The following is a 19,378-nucleotide window of genomic DNA, read 5'->3' as shown; positions in this document are numbered from 1 at the left end:
CTGCTTTAAAGTAGCCACAAGAGGAATTTATTCAAACAGATATAAGGATAAGTTTTTAATAAGTATTGGATTCACATTGAGCCGTGTCAGAAGTCATAGGTGGTGGGTTCACAGCTGTGGGGAAGGAGGGGAAGGGTTTGTTAAGGTGTTATAATTGTACAGTTTCTGTTGGTTAATTGACTCTTTGTATTTGATTTTTGTTTGTCTATAAAATTAAAAATTTAATCTAAAAAAAATAAAAGGATTGGAAACTTCCATTACTTTGAGGGGAGGTGGGGAAATTGAGAGTAATGCATTTTGTTGCTAGCTCAGAGGGGAAGGTGCCCTCTTGCAAACCTTGAGTAATGGGCTAGAAACCTATCTGTGGCCCAAAAAGGTTCAGCCTATTTGAATTTCAGCCCCTCACTACGGTCAGGTCGTGCAGGCCTGGTTGATGTAATCAAGATGGGCTTTTGCCAGGGATGCAATTATAAGATCTTGAGAATGAAAGAGAGAGAAAGGACAGAGTCTCTCACATATTTGTCTTCCAAGAGTTTAATGGGACACCAGTTAATGTTCTTAGAGGGAATAACAACAACGTTAATAATAATCATGATGATGATGCTGCTCTGGTCTATTAGAGCTGACTTAATAATGCATGTAATTGCGCACATTGGTGAAGAAGTTAACAGATACACTCCGCTTATCACTGTCACAGTTCTTACCACACTTTACCATTTCATTTCTCATTAGCAGGTTTTAATTACAGTTCATGAGTTCTTCACCACCTTCTTGTAGTTTTCAGGCTTCATCTTAGAATGGTATCTCCAAAATTATTAGCTGTCCTTCATTCATTCCTTTCATTCAGTTCATTCATATCCACACGTATCAAATCCACATGTATCAAATCTGCACATCATTTTTTGTGACAGAATACCATGACCAAGTCAGGCTTCTCAAAGTATGGGTACACTTTACGCACAAGTTTTAACTGTGCGAAGGCGCTCCTGGCCACCACGGATACCTGAGCTTCCAGGGTCAGCGATGAATTCAGGATCACCCCTAGGCTGCAAACCTGTGTCTTCGGGGGGAGTGTGGCCCCCATCCAACACAGGTTGTAATCCCACACTCTGATCCGCCTTACGACTGGCCAGGACTACCTCTGTCTTGTCTGGATTTAATTTCAGCTTGTTGGTCCTCATCCAGTCCATTACTGATGACAGGCACCGGTTCAGGACCAAAACGGAGTCCTTGGCTTTTGGTGGAAAGGAGTAATAGACTTGGGTATTGTCTGCTTAAATTTGGCACTGAACTCCAAAACTCCAGATGATCTCTCCTAGTGGTTTAATGCAAACGTTAAATAGTATGGGGGACAGAATGGAATCCTGGGGGACCTCACAGACCACCGGCCAGGGAGTCAAACAGGAGTCCCCCGGCTCCACCATCTGTGTCTGCCCCTCCAGAAAGGATTGGAGCCACTGCAGAACAGTGCCCCCAAGCCCCATCCCCGAGAGACGGTCCAGAAGGATACTATGGTCGATAGTATGAAAAGCCACGGAGAGGTCTGGGAGAACCAGCAGGAACACACTCCCCCCATCTAGCTCCTTTTTGTAGGTCATCCACCAAGGCGACCAATGCCGTTTCAGTTCTGTAACCAGGCTGGAAACCGGATTGAAATGGATCCAGATAATCAGTTTCATCCAAGAAACTTTGGAGTTGTGAGGCCACCACCTTCTCTAGAACCTTGCCCCAAAAGGGGAGATTTGACAGGCAAGGGGCCAGAGAACAAGCGGTTGGTCTCATTCCTCTCTAAGATCTTGCCCACATCCTCGAGCCAAAAACAGCTGAAAAGAATCCATTAAACAAGGACAAGCAGGTGTCTCAGTCACATTCACGGAGACTGCATTAATACTGGCGTCTAAGTCAGTATCTGCAAAGACTCTATCTGCAAAGAACTTTGCAAACTCTTCTCAATGAACTGCTGATTGGTCAGGGGTCCCCAGGTGAACAAGGTTTAGAAGCCCCCTGACCACGCGAAACAGTTCTCCTGGGCGGTTCTTTGCAGATGCAATGTTTGTAGCAATAAACCATTTTTGCCACCTTCATTGCTGTGGAATAGACTCTTAAATAATCTCTAGACCAGTGGTTCTCAACCTGGGATCCCCAGATGTTTTTGGCCTTCAACTCCCAGAAATCATAGAATCAAAGAGTTGGAAGAGACCTCATGGGCCATCCAGTCCAACCCCCTGCAAAAGAGCAGGAATATTGCATTCAAATCACCCCTGACAGATGGCCATCCAGCCTCTGTTTCAAAGCTTCCAAAGAAGGAGCCTCCACCACACTCCGGGGCAGAGAGTTCCACTGCTGAACGGCTCTCACAGTCAGGAAGTTCTTCCTAATGTTCAGATGGAATCCTGGCAAACTGGCTGGGATTTCTGGGAGTTGTAGGCCAAAAACATCTGGGGACGCCAGGTTGAGAACCACTGGTCTAGACCGTGTTTGGTTGGACTCGCATTCTCTCCTGACGTTTTGCCTGCATCTGTGGCTAATGGCATCTTCAGAGGTCTGTTGGAAGTGAGGCAAGTGGAGTGAATATATATCTCTGGAATGTCCATGGTGGGAGAAGGGACTTATGCAGGAAATGTTTTGGCTCTAAGGTGCGTTTTCCGAAGCATCGTAAAATCCACATGGTTGAGAAAGCTCAGAAATTCCAAGGAAAAGTTTTGCTCAGGAAGCAGATATTATGACCAACCAGCAAATCCATACAGCCGTTTCAAAATATTTTGTTACAGAGCATGCATCTACATTGTCAAATTAATGCAGTTTGACACTACTTTGGTAGCTGTAGCCTGACATGCCAGTGAAGGTGAAAGACCTTGTGAAACTAAAACTCCCAGGACCTCTAAAGGCCTTAATCCAGCCATGTGTAGGATTGAATGAATACACACACACACAATTTATGCTATTAAAACCAGTGCCTTAAGTTTTCGTTGGGATGTTTATGTAGTGGGAATATTATGGGATTATTTTTTATTGGATTCTTTGGCTTTGTTTCCTTAATTTCTTGTGAAAATCTTAATAAAATCTCAATACTGGTAAATAAAAATGGAATGTTTGTTTGCGGGATTAACATAACTCAAGAACCACTGGACATATTGACACTAAATTTGGCCACAAGACCCCTACTAACCCAAAGAGTGACCATCACTCAAAAAATATTAATTTTTCATTTGGGAGTTGTAGTTGCTGGGATTTATAGTTCACCTACAATCAAAGAGCATTCTGAACTCCACCAATGATGGAATTGAACCAAATGTGGCACACAGGACTCCCATGACCAACAGAAAACACTAGAAGGGAGGGCCACATTACATTTTTATATATACAGAAGATTAGTATTATAATGAAATTCTTAATGATTTATTATTATTATTATTATTATTGTATTGTCGAAGGCTTTCATGGCCGGGATCACTGGGTTGTAGGTTTTTCCGGGCTATATGGCCATGTTCTGGAGGCAATTTTTCTCCTGACGTTTCACCTGCATCTATGGCAAGCATCCTCAGAGGTAGTGAGGTCTGTTAGAAGTAGGAAAAATGGGTTTATATATCTGTGGAATGACCAGGGTGAGACAAGGGACTTTTGTCTGCTGGGGCTAGCTGTGAATGTTTCAGCTGATCACCTTGATTAGCATTCAATGGTCTGGAAGCGCCTGGGGGGAATCTCTTGTTGAGAGTGATTTTATGTGCCTGTTTGTTTCCCCTCTGTTGTTTTGTTGTTGTAATTTTAGAGTTTTTTTTAATACAGGTAGCCAGATTTTGTTCATTTTCATGGTCTCTTCCTTTCTGTTGAAATTGTCCACATGCTTGTGTATTTCAATGCCTTCTCTGTGTAGTCTGACATGGTGGTTGTTGGTGTGGTCCAGCATTTCTGTGTTCTCAAATAATATGCTGTGTCCAGGCTGGTTCATCGTGTGCTCTGCTATGGCTGATTTCTCTGGCTGAAGTAGTCTGCAGTGCCTTTCATGTTCCTTGATGTGTGTCTGGGCAATGCTGCGTTTGGTGGTCCCTATGTAGACTTGTCCACAGCTGCATGGTATACGGTAGACTCCGGCAGAAGTGAGAGGATCCCTCTTGTCCTTTGCTGAACGTAGCATTTGTTGGATTTTCTCAGTGGGTTTGTAGATTGTTTGTATGTTGTGTTTCCTCATCAGCTTCCCTCTGCAGTCACGAGAGTAAAGATGAAGATCCACCCAGAGGAAAAGTGTTCCTGCCATACCTCAAGGGAGCCACTGACCGCAGAGGGAAGCTGAACACAGAAATGCTGGACCACACCAACAACCACCATGTCAGGCTACACAGAGAAGCCATTGAAAGACACAAGCATGTGGACAATTTCAACAGAAAGGAGGAGACCATGAAAATGAACAAAATCTGGCTACCAGTATTAAAAAACTCTAAAATTACAACAGCAAAACAGCAGAGAGGAAACAACCAGGCACAGCTTAACACCTCTCAACAAAAGATCTTCCCAGGCTCAGCCAGGCCTTCAAATGCTAATGAAGGTGGTCAGTTGAAACATTCACACCCAGCTCCAGCAGAGAAGAGCTCTTTGCCCCACCCCAGCCATTCCACAGATATATAAACCCATTTTTCCTACTTCCAACAGACCTCACTACCTCTGAGGATGCTTACCATAGATGCAGGCGAAACGTCAGGAGAAAAATTGCCTCCAGAACATGGCCATATAGCCCGGAAAAACCTACAACAACCTATTATTATTATTATTATTAATTTGGCTAAAGCACCCCATGCTTTTTTTGGAGTCCAAAACACCTGGAGGGAAGGCCCAAGTTGGCCCAGGCCTGCCCTGATAAGTAATTTCCAAAATTGACAATCACAATTACACTAGGACGGTCTGCACATCATAACAAACCATCCATCCCCTGAGTGCAAGAATGCAATGCCACGATAGGATGAAAGAGCTGCCAGTCTTCCTCCTCGCCGCCCAATCAGAGACCGGGCCCCGCCCCGCGTTGCTAAGGAGCTGTTTGCCACGTGCAAGGTAAACAACAAGGCTGGCTGGCCAATCAGCGAAAAGATGGACCGGAAGAGAGTTGGTGTGCCTCTTAGAAAAAGGGCCCTTCCGGTGGGCGTTTCCAAATCAAGGAAGAGGTCCTGTTGTTCAAGCTCTTCCTGAGGAAAGGTAGGGGAACTCTGGTATGTTTGCCATGACTGTGGAAATGCATTTGGTGATTTTAAACTGCATTAATTCAATAATATAGATCAGGCCTGGGCCAACTTGGGCCTTCCCTCCAGGTGTTTTGGACTCCAACTCCCACAATTCCTAACAGCCGGCAGGCTGTTAGGAATTGTGGGAGTTGGAGTCCAAAACACCTGGAGGGAAGGCCCAAGTGCCCTGTTAAGTAGTTTCCTAGGCTTGTCTGGGCAACATTGATTCCAAGGAGGCTGGATGGACATCTGTCAGGAGTGCTTTGATTGTGTATTTACTTATTTATTTATTTATTTACTTTATTTGTATACCGCTCTTCTCAGCCCTTAGGCGACGCAGAGCGGTTTACAACAATTTAGGTATACACAATACAAAATCATTAAGCATTTAAAAGCAATAGCATCACAAATCATTAAACATCAATATCAATACATCACTACATCAATACAACAAATCCATCAGGTCTCGTCAATGAAATCAGAATCCAAACTCGTTATCCGATATTCCGTGTTCCGATAGTCAGTCAATCAATCACACTGCTTAGTCGAATGCCTGTTCAAACAGCCAGGTCTTTACTTTCCTCCGGAATACCAGCAAGGAGGGGGTCGATCTAATGTCTGCAGGAAGGGCGTTCCACAGCCAAGGGGTCACCACTGAGAAGGCCCTGTCTCTCGTCCTCGCCAGGCGTGCTTGTGAAGCCGGCGGGATCAAGAGCAGGGCCTCCCCAGACGATCTTAATGTCCTAACTGGTTCATAGGAGGAGACGCGTTCGGACAGGTAGGTCAGGCCAGAACCATTTAGGGCTTTAAAGGCTAAAGCCAGCACTTTGAATTGTGCCCGGTGTATTGAATTGGATAACCTTTGCAGTGTCTCCCCTGTAGGCTGAGAGAGTGTGACTTCCCCAGTTTATCTAGTAAATAGCATAGCAACTTGAAGTCACATGCAAACACCCATAACCACAAAGGAGCTGCATGCAATACCATCCTGTGAAAACTTACTGGCAGCACATGGGGTGCAGACCCCAAATTAGTAAGAGCATCAGCCCTGGTCTTCTCTTACTCAACTGCTGAGTAGGCCTTCCCTCTTTGCAGAAAGAGGGCTAGCTACACATCCAAGATTCACAACATTTTCTCAATTTATTATTTACAGCTTTATTCCCGCCCTTCTCACCCCGCAGGGGACTCAGGGCGGATTACAGTGTACACATATATAGAAAACATTCAATGCCCATTTTTGACATACAAACATAATACAGACATACACAGAGGCTATTTAACTTTTTCTGGCCGCCAGGGGAGCTATCGCTTTCATCGTCCATCTGCGACGCTGATGAAGCACTTCCGCATTCCCCGCATGCTTCCCCGCTGGAATGCTTTGCTGGAGTCTTCTTTATGGTCTCATAAATCAGTTAATTTAGCCTCCCCACACTTTAAGGTAGTACCTAATTTTCCTACTTGACAGATGCAACTGTCTTTCGGGTTGCAAAGGTTGACAACAGGCTACACACAATTGGTTGGAAACCCACTCCAACCCGGGCTGGCTTCGAACTCATGACCAGAGTGATCTTAATGCAGCTGACACTCAGCCAGCTGTGCCACAATCCCAGTGCTCAAGGCGCTCTTGATACATCACTGGCAAAAATGTGATAAGGAAAAGGAACAGGGAGGGAGGGAGGACTCTCCAGTCCTGCAGCTTTATTGCTACACAAGTCCCCTTACAAAAAAGCAGATGTGAGGAGAGAGAGAGATAAGTCCAAATTCATGGTTCTAACAATTTTCATAGAATCACAGAGTTGGAAGAGACCTCGTGGGCCATCCAGTCCAACCCCATTCTGCCAAGAAGTAGGAAAATCGCATTCAAAGCACCCCTGACAGATGGCCATCCAGCCTCTGCTTAAAAGCCTCTGCCACACTCCAGGGAAGAGAGAGAGAGAGAGAATTCTACTGCTGAACAGCTCTCACAGATAGGAAGTTCTTCCTAATGTACAGGTGGAATCTCCTTTCTTTCCTATAGTTTGAAGCCATTGTTCCACATGTTAGTCTCCATGGCAGCAGAAAACAAGATTGCTCCTACCCTCACATATTTATACATGACCCTAATCATGTCTTTTCTCAGCTTTTTCTTCTGTGGGCTAAACATGCCCAGCTCTTTAAGCCACTCCTCATAGGGCTTGTTCTCCAGACCCCTGATCATTTTAGTCATCCTCCTCTGACACATTCCAGCTTGTCCATATATCTCTTCAATTGTGATGCCCAGAATTGGACACAGTGTGAATCCAGATGTGGTCTGACCAATAGAGGGGTAGCATGGCTTTCCTGTTGTGTTCTTGTGTTATATTGTTTTACTGTATTGTTGTGTTTGGCCTCATGTAAGCTGCCCCGAGTCCCCTTGGGGAGATGGTGGTGGGGTATGAATAAAGTTATATTATTGTTGATGTTATTGGGTTGTTGTAGGTTTTTTCGGGCTATATAGCCATGGTCTAGAGGCATTCTCTCCTGACATTTTGCCTGCATCTATGGCAAGCATCCTCAGAGGTAGTGAGGTCTGTTGGAACTAGGAAAAAGGGTTTATATATCTGTGGAATGACCAGGGTGAGACAAAGGACTCTTGTCTGCTGGAGCTAGGTGTGAATGTTTCAACTGACCACCTTGATTAGCATATAATGGCCTCTAATCACCTCTCAACAAAAGTTTGCTCTAGGCAATGTCAGGCCATTATATGCCATCTGTCAAGGGTGATTTGAATGCAGTATTCCTGCTTCTTGGCAGGGGGTTGGACTGCATGGGCCATGAGGTCTCTTCCAACTCTTTGATTCTATGATTCTATGGTTGGTGCTCATCTCCATTTCTAAGCCAAAGAGCCGGTGTTGTCCATAGATGCCTCCAAGGTCATGTGGCCTGCATGACTGAATGGAGTGCCATTACCTTCCCGCAGAAGCAGTACCTATTGATCTACTCACATTTGCATGTTTTCAAACTGCTAGGTTAGCAGAAGCTGGGGCTAACAGCTAGAGATCATCCCACTCCCTGGATTCAAACCGCTGACCTTTCGGGCAGTAAGTTCAGCAGCTCAGCGGTTTAACCTGCTGCGCCACCGGGACCTCCAGGGTACCTATACCGGGATAATAATTCTTAACAGTGTACAACAGAATGATTATTCTGGTATAGGTGTTCTCTAAATGTCTGATAATATCAATTATAACACAACAATGTATTGGATTCACAGGGTGTTTCTTGGAGAATCTTTGCTCTGAATCAGAAGAAGGAATAGCATAATATGACTCTCTTGGCATGAAAAACAAAAATGGATGAGCCAGACTTAACTGGTCCTGAAGACGGAAAAGTCCAGAAATTACTGTGGAAGGACCTGATCGGATCAGATCCACAGAGCCAGCACTTCAAGCAGTTCACCTTTGATATGTTTGAGGGCCCCCGAGAGCTTTGCAGCCAACTCCATCATCTCTGTTGTCAATGGCTGAAGCCAGAGCGTTACACCAAGACTCAAATCCTGGACCTCGTGATCCTGGAGCAGTTCCTGACCATTCTTCCCCCAGAGATGGCCAGCTGGGTCAGGGAATGTGGGGCGCAGACCAGTTCCCAGGCGGTGGCTCTGACGGAAGGTTATCTTTTGAGTCAGGCAGAGGCCAAGAAACAGAAAAAACAGCTGGTGAGAACATTTCCTCCTGGTGAGCAGGTTGTAGGTCTGATGATCCCTGTTTTAAATCCTCCAATGACTTCAAGAGGTTTGCTAAAATGTGGGTGCCCCCTCCCTTCAGATTTGATTTTGGTAAAGAAGGGTGTGGGGAGGATTCACCTTGTTAGGCGGTGAAATTGTGAGGTGGGTGGATGTCTCAATCCACACACATCCAAACCCTTTCCCCAAGACATGCCCATGTTCTCATGTTTCTCCTCTGTCCACGTCTTAAATCTCCACTGCTGTTTCAGGTCACAAATCCCTTGGTAAAAGCTCCACCTGAACTCCCTGCGGTAGAGGAGGCTCCATTGGACACCAGACAGAGTCCCCAGTGGAGAGTGGTCAATCAGGAGAGCGAAGGAGGTACAACGTTGCAAGGTAAGGACAAGCACCCTTGTCCACAATCTTGTGGGTCTATTTGTTGTTGTGTGCCTTCCAGTTGTTTTTGGGTTATGATGACTTTACGGCAGTGTTTCTCAACCTTCCTAACACTGCGACCACATAATTCAGTTCTTCATGTTGTGGTGACCTCCAACCATAACACAACTGTAATTTTGCTATTGTTATGAATCTTAATGTAAATATATGATATATCTGATATGCGAATACCCAATACGCCCAAATTTGAATACTGGTGGGGTTGGGGAGGACTGATTTTGTCATTTGGTAGTTATAGTTGCTAGGATTTATAGTTCACCTACAATCAGAGGCTGGATGGCCATCTGTCAGGGGAGATTTGAATGCAATATTCCTGCTTCTTGGCAGGGGGTTGGACTGGATGGCCCATGAGGTCTCTTCCAACTCTTTGATTCTATGATTCTATGATTAATCAAAGCACATTCTGAACTCCACCAACATTGGAATTGAACCTATCTTGGCACACAGAAGTCTCATGACCAACAGAAAATACTGGAAGGGTTTAGTGGGCATTGACCTTGTGTTTTGGACTTGTAGTTCACCTACATCCAGAGAGTCTGTGGATACAAACAATGATGGATCTCAATATACTCAATATGCCCACAAGTGAACACTAGTGGAATTTGGGGAAAGTAGACTTGTCATATGGGAATTGTCGTTGCTGGGATTTATAGTTCACCTACAATCAAAGCGCATTCTGAACTCCACCAACATTGGAATTGAACCTATCTTGGCACACAGAACTCCCATGACCAACAGAAAATACTGGAAGGGTTTGGTGGGCATTGACCTTGAGTTTTGGACTTGTAGTTCACCTACATCCAGAGAGTCTGTGGATACAAACAATGATGGATCTCAATATACTCAATATGCCCACAAGTGAACACTGGTGGAATTTGGGGAAAGTAGACTTGTCATATGGGAACTGTAGTTGCTGGGATTTATAGTTCACCTACAATCTAAGAGCATTCTGAACCCAACTAACGATAGCATTAGACCAAACTTCCCACACAGAACCCCAGTAACCAACAGAAAATACTGTGCTTTCTGATAGTCTTTGGTGACCCCTCTGACACCCCCTTGTGACCCCCCCCCCCAGGATCCTGACCCCAGATTGAGAAACACTGCCCTAAGGGGTTTCCTTGGCAAAATTTGTTCACTTGTGGTTTGCCTTTCTCATGTCTGAGAGGATAATTTCTATTACTTCCCAAAGCTCCCTGCTTGAGCGGTGATGGCATCATCGTCAGCATAGATTAAACTCTCTGTCCTTCCTAGCAGTTGCTGATCATTTGTGCAAATGTTAAGCACTGATGGAGCAAGCACAAGACTACATGATAAAACAGTAATATTTTAATCATCAGCAATATTTTAATCATCCTTCCAATGCATAGGTAAAGGTAAAGCTTTTCCCCTGACATTAAGTCCAGTCGTCTCCGACACTGGGAGTTAGTACTCATCTCCATTTCTAAGCCGAAGAGCCAGAGTTGTCCATAGACACCTCCAAGGTCATGTGGCCAGCATGACTGCACGGAGCACCATTACCTGCCCGCCGGAGGAGTACCTATTGATCTACTTGCATTTGCATGTTTTCGAACTGCTAGGTTGGCAGTAGCTGGAGCTAACCGCGGGAGCTCACCCTGCTCCCCAGATTCAAACCTGCAACCTTTCAGTCAGCAAGTTCAGCAGCTCAGCACTTTAACCCACTGCGCCACCGGGGGCTCCAATGCATATGCTACTAAAATAGATACACAGAAGAGAAGAGGAAATAAGGGTAAGGTGAACGTAAAATGACTTTGCACAAAACAGCTTGTCTCTTACAGAGAGTTTAACTGAAGTATGTCTTTGTTTCCAAGTGAGTGTTTAAGGTTGACACAAGCATATGTGACCAGTTTTCCCCCACCTTGATATTTCCCAGAGTCTGAAATGAGACCCCCAAGAAGTCCTCAGTTGTCTCTTCTTCCTTTTTGTTATGGAGCAGAACCCTATCAGGTAAGGAGGATGCTTCTTAATGAAATAACATTGGAACCAGTCTGGGTAGTTTTAATTTGAACCTTTTAATATCCTTTAAATTGTGTTACATATACATTTACACATGACACACACATAAAAAGTATCTGAAAATTGGTCAAGATGGACCATTGGATGGGAAATAGTATCCCTTCTAGCACACTGAAATGCAAGTTGCAGTTGCCTTCCCCTGGATCAAATCCTGCTGTGTAAGATCCATGATGCTTTATTAGTTGTAGTGTGATGTTTCTTTGGAGTCAGTCCCCTTTTAGCCTAGCATGTGACATGGGCTGAGGCTCCTGTGTTTGTCAGGCACCAGCCATGATGTTCATGCTGATGTTTGTGGAAGAATAAATGTCACCTTGGTTGACACTCATCTTGAAGTTAGGTATGAGCCAGGATATTTTTCTTTTATTTTCAGAGTCTGGTGACATTTGGGGAGATGGTTGTGTCTTTCTCCCCAGAGGAGTGGGTCTTGCTGGATCCAGACCAGAGAGCCCTGCACAGGCAGATCATGGTGGAGATCCATGAGATCGTGGCCTCTCTAGGTAAGGCTTTCTCTTTCTGTGGATGAGAAAAAAGAGCAGTACAACCTATCTTGGGGTGGAGAAAGGTGTGGTATAAATGGGGTAAAGAAATAAATAAGGGGCCAGAGTATCTCTTCTTTTGTTTTGGGGATCAATTGGTCTTTAGAATTATTTATTCCTTTCCTATAACTACTGAAAATATTTCCCCCCCTGTTTTTCCTTTTTTGCAGCAGAAAACTGGAGATATGACTGTGCAAAGTATGGGAAATGTTCTAGTCAAAAATGGGAACTTACCAACCACCAGCAAAGACAGCATTCAGAAGAGGAAAGTTACATCCAAGAGAGTCTCTGCAAATGCAATGTTTCTGAGAAATGTTTCCCCCAAAAAACAGCACTTGTGCCTCATGCGAGACTTCATGCTGGAAAACCACATTTTCAGTGTGATGTTTCTATGAAAGGTTTTGGTTATAAATTGTACAATGTGACCAACCAAGAAGCCCAAACAGTAAAGAAGTCGTACAAATGCCAGGAGTGTGGCAAATGTTTTGAATACAAGTTGCATCTTGCGGCCCATCAGAGAATCCACATAGGTGAGAAACCCTACCAATGCCAGGAGTGTGGGAAAGGCTTTGCTTACAATTCACTACTTACGGCACATTGGGGAGAGCACACAGACTTTGTGAGCCTTGGGAAAATCCCCACAGGAGAAAATCCGTTCAAATACTGGGAATGCCGGAAACACTTTCCTCAAAAGATAGTCCTTATGGGGCATGAGAACATCCACACAGGAGAAAAACCCTACAAATGTCAGGAGTGTGGCAAATGCTTTGCTCAAAAAGCATGGCTTGCAATGCATCAGAGGGTGCATACAGGAGAGAAACCCTACAAATGTCAGGAGTGCGGAAAAGGTTTTGCCCGGAGAGCAAGCCTTTTGAAGCACCGGAGAGGCCACACAGGAGAGAAACCATACAAATGCCAGGAGTGTGGGAAATGTTTTGTTCTGAAGGCAGTCCTTGTGAGGCATGAGAATATCCACACAGGAGAAAAACCCTACAAATGCCAGGAGTGTGGTAAATGTTTTACTGAGAATTCGGCTCTTTTGATCCACCAGAGAGTCCACACAGGAGAAAAACCCTACAAATGCCAAGAATGTGGGAAAGGTTTTGCTCAGAATTCACACCTTCAAGGCCACCAGACTGTCCATACAGGGCAGAAACCGTATCAATGCCAGGAGTGTGGGAAAGGGTTTTCTTGGAATTCAGCCTTTGTGAGGCATCAGAAGATCCACACAGGGGAGAAACTATATAAATGTCAGCAGTGTGGGAAATGCTTTTATCGCAATTCAGAACTCGTGCTACATCAGAGCAGTCACACAGGAAGGAAACCATACAAATGTGAGATATGTGGGAAATGTTTTGCACAGAAGACTGTGCTTATGAATCACCAAAGAACACACACGGGAGAGAAACTATACAAATGCCAGGATTGTGGGAAATCATTTGCTCAGAATTCACACCTTCTAGGTCACCAGAGAATCCACAGTGGAGAGAAACCCTACCAGTGTCAGGAGTGTGGAAAATGTTTTACTGGGAATTCAGCTCTGTTAGTCCACCAGAGGGTCCACACAGGAGAGAAACCCTACAAATGCCAAAAATGTGGGAAAGGCTTTGCTCAGAATTCACACCTTCAAGGCCACCAAACAATCCACACGGGAGAGAAACCGTACCAGTGCCAGGAGTGTGGGAAAGGGTTTTCTTGGAATTCAGCCTTTGTGAGGCATCGGAAAATCCACACAGGGGAGAAACTATATAGATGTCAGCAGTGTGGGAAATGTTTTCATCTCAATTCACAGCTTGTGCTGCATCAGAACAGCCACACCAGAAACAAACCATACACATGTGAGTTTTGTGAAAAATGTTTTACTCTGAAGGCAGATTTTGTGAAGCACCTGCGAATACATACAGGAGAGAAACCATACAAATGCCAGAATTGTGGGAAATGTTTCACTCAGAATTCACACCTTTTACGCCACCAGAGAATTCACACTGGGGAGAGACCATAGCAATGTCAGCAGTGTGAAAAATGTTTTGTTCGAGAAGCAGACCTTGTGAAACACCAACATGTCCATGTAGGAGAGAAACCATATAAATGTCAGGAGTGTGGGAAATGTTTTGCTCAGAAAAAGCATCTTGTGACCCACCAAAGAGTTCACACCCAGGAGAAACCTTATAAATGTGGCGAGGGTGGCCACTCTTTTGGGAGGGATAGCCAATACCCCAGAAGACAGGAGCAGAATTCAAAACAATCTTAAGAGATTAGAGAGATGAATGACCAAAACTAACAAAATGAAGTTCAACAGGGACAATGCAAGATACTCCACTTAGGCAGAAAAATGAAATTCAAAGATACAGAATGGAGGATGTGTGACTCGAGAGCAGTACATCTGAAAAAGATCTTGGAGTCCTCATGGACAACAAATTAAACATGAGCCAACAATGTCATGCAGCGGCAAAAAAAGCCAATGGGATTTTGGCCTGCATCAGTAGGAGCATAGTGTCTAGATCTAGCGAAGTAATGCTACCCCTCTATTCCGCTTTGGTTAGACCACACCTGGAATCACACTGTGTCCAATTCTGGGCACCACAATTCAAGAGCAATATTTACAAGCTGGAATGTGTCCAGAGGGCAACTAAAATGATCAAGGGTCTGAAGAACAAGCCCTATGAGGAGTGGCTTAAAGAGCTGGACATATTTTGCCTGCTGAAGAGGAGGCTGAGAGGAGACATGTTAGCCATTTATAAATATGTGAGGGGAAGTCACAGGGAGGGGGGAGTGAACTTGTTTTCTGCTTCCCTGGAAACTAGGATGCGGAACAATGACTTCAAACTACAAGACAGGAGATTCCACCTGAACTTTAGGAAGAACTTCCTAATTGTGAGAGCCTTTCAGCAGTGGAACTCTCTGCCCCGGAGTGTGGTGGAGGCTCCTTCTTTGGAGGCTTTTAAACAGAGGCTGGATGGCCATTTGTTGGGGGTGCTTTGAATGCGATTTTCCTGCTTCTTGCAGAATGGGGTTGGACCGGATGGCCCACGAAGTCTCTTCCAGGCAGCTGTGGATAGTGAAATCCAAAGTGCAGATACTGAGTCCCCTTAAGTGGGTGGCTGGAAATGGCAGCAGGTTGCCTATAGATCCATGCACCTAACGAGACTAATAATAGTAGTAGTAATAACACTTTATTTATATTCCGCCATTCTCACCCCAAAGGGGACTCAGGGCGGATCACAGCACACATACACAGCAAACATTCAGTGCCACTTTGTATAGACAATACACAGACAGAACAGAAAGGAGGTGTTGTGGACTCAGTGTCCAGCTGTTTTTGGTTCCAAGGAAGGTGAGTCCAGCCACTGGGGGTGCTGTTGCTCAATCCTAGAATCATAGAATCAAATAGTTGGAAGAGACCTCATGGGCCATCCAGTCCAACCCCCTGCCAAGAAGCAGGAATATTGCATTCAAATCACCCCTGACAGATGGCCATCCAGCCTCTATAATGAAGAGTCGTCAGGACTTCCTCCTTCCTTTTGGTCACCCAGCATTTTCTGATCTTTCTTTATGGCATCGTAAAACAGCTTCCCCACTTTTAGCAGTACCTAATTTCACTATTTTCAGCTCAAGCCATTTTCGAACTGCTTAGGTAAACAGTGAGCAGGGCTGACAGTCGATCACTCATGCCGACCCGGGGTTTCGAACTTACAACCTTTCAGTTGACAGATCTTATCGTTGCTGGTGATTTACCAGCTGTGCTAAGCCTGTGGCCCAAAGAAGCTAAACCCAGTGTTCCCGAATAATGAAATCTCACCAGTTGAAGAAGAAGCCACTGGAAAGGATGACAGTAAGCCGCCAAAGCATTGTTTCTCAAGATGTTTTGGCCTTCAACTCCCAGAAATCCTTACAGCTGGTAAACTGGCTGGGATTTCTGGGAGTTGTAGGCCAAAACACCATGGGACCCACAGGTTGAGAACCACTGTGCTAAAGGAAGATGAGATCCTTCATACAGGCAACACAAACATTTTTATACAATCAAATCCTTTGTATTTCCCACTTCCACCTGAGCTGGGGTTCAGGTGGGAGTGGGAGTGCACTGATTGGCGGAGCTCTGTTGACGTCAGCCAGCTGGGGAGGATTCCCTTGGAGAGGCGGGACTGTGGTGCCAGCCAGCCAATCTGAGGGTATTCCCCACTTCTGATGCAGATTTCTGCTCTCCAATGACTGACGTGGGCAGCATGATCCAGGAAACAGGGACACTAGGATGGAGATGTGCTTGGAACAGGAACTCCCCCAAAATAGGTCCGTTGCTGTCAGCACTGGGTCCTTGACTTTGCTGCTGATTCATAGCCCTGAGCTCCCTGCACAGATGTTTTTGGGGCACAGTCTGATCGCTCAGCGTTTTCCCTGCTAACCTAGCTGATGTCCTTCTGACTTCTTTCTCCCTTCGTAGTTTCTGAAACTGTGATGTATCTGCTACCTCCTCCTCCTCCTCCTCCTCCTTCCTCACCACTTAACTCCAAATCCCCAAGTGCTGCTTCTTCATCTACCTGTCCTTCTCCTCTCTCAGGATCATAGAATCATAGAATCAAAGAGTTGGAAGAGACCTCATGGGCCATCCAGTCCAACCCCCTGCCAAGAAACAGGAATATTGCATTCAAATCACCCCTGACAGATGGCCATCCAGCCTCTGCTTAAAAGCCTCCAAAGAAGGAGCCTCCACCACACTCCGGGGCAGAGAGTTCCACTGCTGAATGGCTCTCACAGTCAGGAAGTTCTTCCTCATGTTCAGATGGAATCTCCTCTCTTGTAGTTTGAAGCCGTTGTTCCGCGTCCTAGTCTCCAAGGAAGCAGAAAACAAGCTTGCTCCCTCCTCCCTGTGGCTTCCTCTCACATATTTATACATGGCTATCATATCCCCTCTCAGCCTTCTCTTCTTCAGGCTAAACATGCCCAGCTCCTTAAGCCGCTCCTCATAGGGCTTGTTCTCCAGACCTTTTATCATTTTAGTCGCCCTCCTCTGGACACATTCCAGCTTGTCAATATCTCTCTTGAATTGTGGTGCCCAGAACTGGACACAATATTCCAGATGTGGTCTAACCAAAACAGAATGCTTAGGATCAGAAGAGGATCAGAAGCGGCTTAGGATCAGAAGAGAAGTCTACAACAGGCATGGGCAAACTTTGGCCTTCCAGGTGTTTTGGACTCCCAACTCCCACAATTCCTAAGAGCCGCTAGGATTTGGAGTCCAAAACACCTGGAGGGCTGAAGTTTGCCCATGCCTGATGTTGATGGTCTTCTTTGTCCTGTACTTTTGAATTATTGGGAATTATTTATTAATTAATTTCACATATTTGTAACCTGTCCTTCCCACCCCCGGAGGGGGACTTAGGCATTCATTCAATGCCAACAGCAGTAATAAAAATGGTCAAAGCAATTAAAACAATTTGTTTAAATCACTCAGGTTTTGAATCATAGTCCAGGTCAGTCCATTGTCATTCACACAAATTGGGTCTCGTTCTAAATTGCTACCTCTACTGTTCTAGCACTTGGTCCCAAGAGGGACAAGAAGGAGGGAGGGGGGCACGGTAGTCCACGCTCTGGTTACATCCCGTATAGACTACTGCAATGCTCTCTACGTGGGGTTGCCTCTGAAGACTGCTCGGAAGCTCCAAATGGTCCAACGATCAGCAGGCAGGATGCTAACAGGAGCGGCAGTCAGGGAGCATACAACTCCTCTGTTGCGCCAGCTCCACAGGCTGCCAATTTGCTACCGGGCACAATTCAAAGTGTTGGCTTTAGCCTTTAAAGCCCTAAACGGTTCTGGCCCGACCTACCTATCCGAACGCATCTCCTCCTATGAACCAGTTAGGACTTTAAGATCGTCTGGGGAGGCCCTTCTCTTGATCCCGCCAGCTTCACAAGTGCACCTGGCGGGGATGAGAGACAGGGCCTTGTCAGTGGTGGCCCCTTGGCTGTGAAACACCCTTCCTACAGAGATCAGATTGGCCCCCTCCCTGTTGGCATTCCGGAGGAAAGTGAAGACCTGGCTTTTCGAACAGGCATTCGACTAGGCAGTGTAATCGACTATTGGAACACGAAATAAGGATAATGAGACTGGATTCTGATTGTATCGATGAGACGTGATGGATTTGTTATATTGATGTTTGATGTTTGTTGTTTAATTAATTGTTTACTATTGCTTTAAATGTCCAATGATTTTGTACTATGTATATTGAAACTGTGTTGTTAACCGCTCTGAGTCGCCTAAGGGCTGAGAAGAGCGGTATACAAATAAAGTAAATAAATAAATAAAGTAAATAAATGAATCTAATGTCACTGGGGAGAGAGTCCCACAGGTGAGTGGTCACTACTGAGAAGGCCCTGTCTCTCGTCTACACCAGTTGTGCTTGCGACAACGGTGGGACCAAGTGCTGGGCCTCTCCTGTCAATCTTAGACTTTGTAATGGTTCATAGCAGGAGATACGTTCAGACAGGTAAGCTGGGGCAGGGCTTTATGGCCTAAAGCCAGCACTTTGAATTGTGCTCGGTAGCAGATTGTCAACCAATGGAACTGGCGTAGCAGAGGGGTCGTATGCTCTCTATATGCCATTCCGATGAGCAACCTTACCTGTCCGAACGTATCTCTCCTTATGAACTGTCTGGGAACTCAAGATTATCTAGGAGGCCCTGCTCTCGATCCCACCTCCCTTGCAGGCATGCTTGGCAGGGACAAGATTTAGAGACAGGGCCTTATCAATGGTGGCTCCTCAGCTGTGGAACTCCCTCCCTAGGGATATTAGATCGGCCTCCTCCCTCCTGACTTTCCAAAAAAAGTAAAAACCTGGCTTTTCAAACAAGCTTTTGGAATGCCGCATAATAGATAAACATGGAACAATGAAAGAGTGAACATGGAATGGCTAGACGATGCTACTGGAAAAATAAGTTTAACAAGAAGACACTAGAAATTATATGTTTTTAATTTTTGTGTGTGTGTACAGATTTTTATAATGTGCTAAATGATTTGTTATTGTATTTTATGATTGTTGTGGCATCAAATTGCTGCCATTGTAAGCCACCTTGAGTCAACTTCGGGTTGAGAAAGGAGGGATAGAAATACTGCAAATATATAATTAAATAATAAACCATCTGTTGGACTAGTTGGAGCTTCCAAACAGTCTACAAAGGCAACCCTATGTAGAGTGTGTTGCAGTAATCTATTCGGGATGAAATGAGAGCATGGACTGCTGTGGCCAAGTCTAGCTTCCCAAGGTACGGGCACAACTGGTGCAGAAGTTTTAATTGTGCAATAGCTCCCCTAGCCATTGCTGAGACCTAGGTTTAATATTTCATCTCTGAGCTGTGCTGTACACTCCTAAATTGTGATATAGGGATGGAGTCTTTGACAACACCCTACTTTTTTCAAACCCATTACCTTCAGTGTGCCCTCCAAAACCCTGGGTGTTGATGTGAGCCAT

General features: G+C 45.1%; 1 protein-coding gene and 1 pseudogene across 1 annotated transcript in view; both read left to right on the top strand.

The window, feature by feature from the left end:
- Window positions 1-19,378, top strand: part of LOC132765774 (zinc finger protein 850-like) — a 1,095,673-nt gene that overhangs the window by 837,376 nt on the left and 238,919 nt on the right. The gene's annotated exons all lie outside the window — the stretch shown is intronic.
- Window positions 5,098-14,525, top strand: LOC132766122 (zinc finger protein 420-like; annotated as a pseudogene).

Source organism: Anolis sagrei, chromosome 2 (genome assembly GCF_037176765.1).
Source record: "Anolis sagrei isolate rAnoSag1 chromosome 2, rAnoSag1.mat, whole genome shotgun sequence".
Lineage (NCBI taxonomy): Eukaryota > Metazoa > Chordata > Lepidosauria > Squamata > Dactyloidae > Anolis > Anolis sagrei.
Note: the sequence above shows the minus strand (reverse complement) of the source record. Positions and strands in the feature narration are given on the sequence as shown.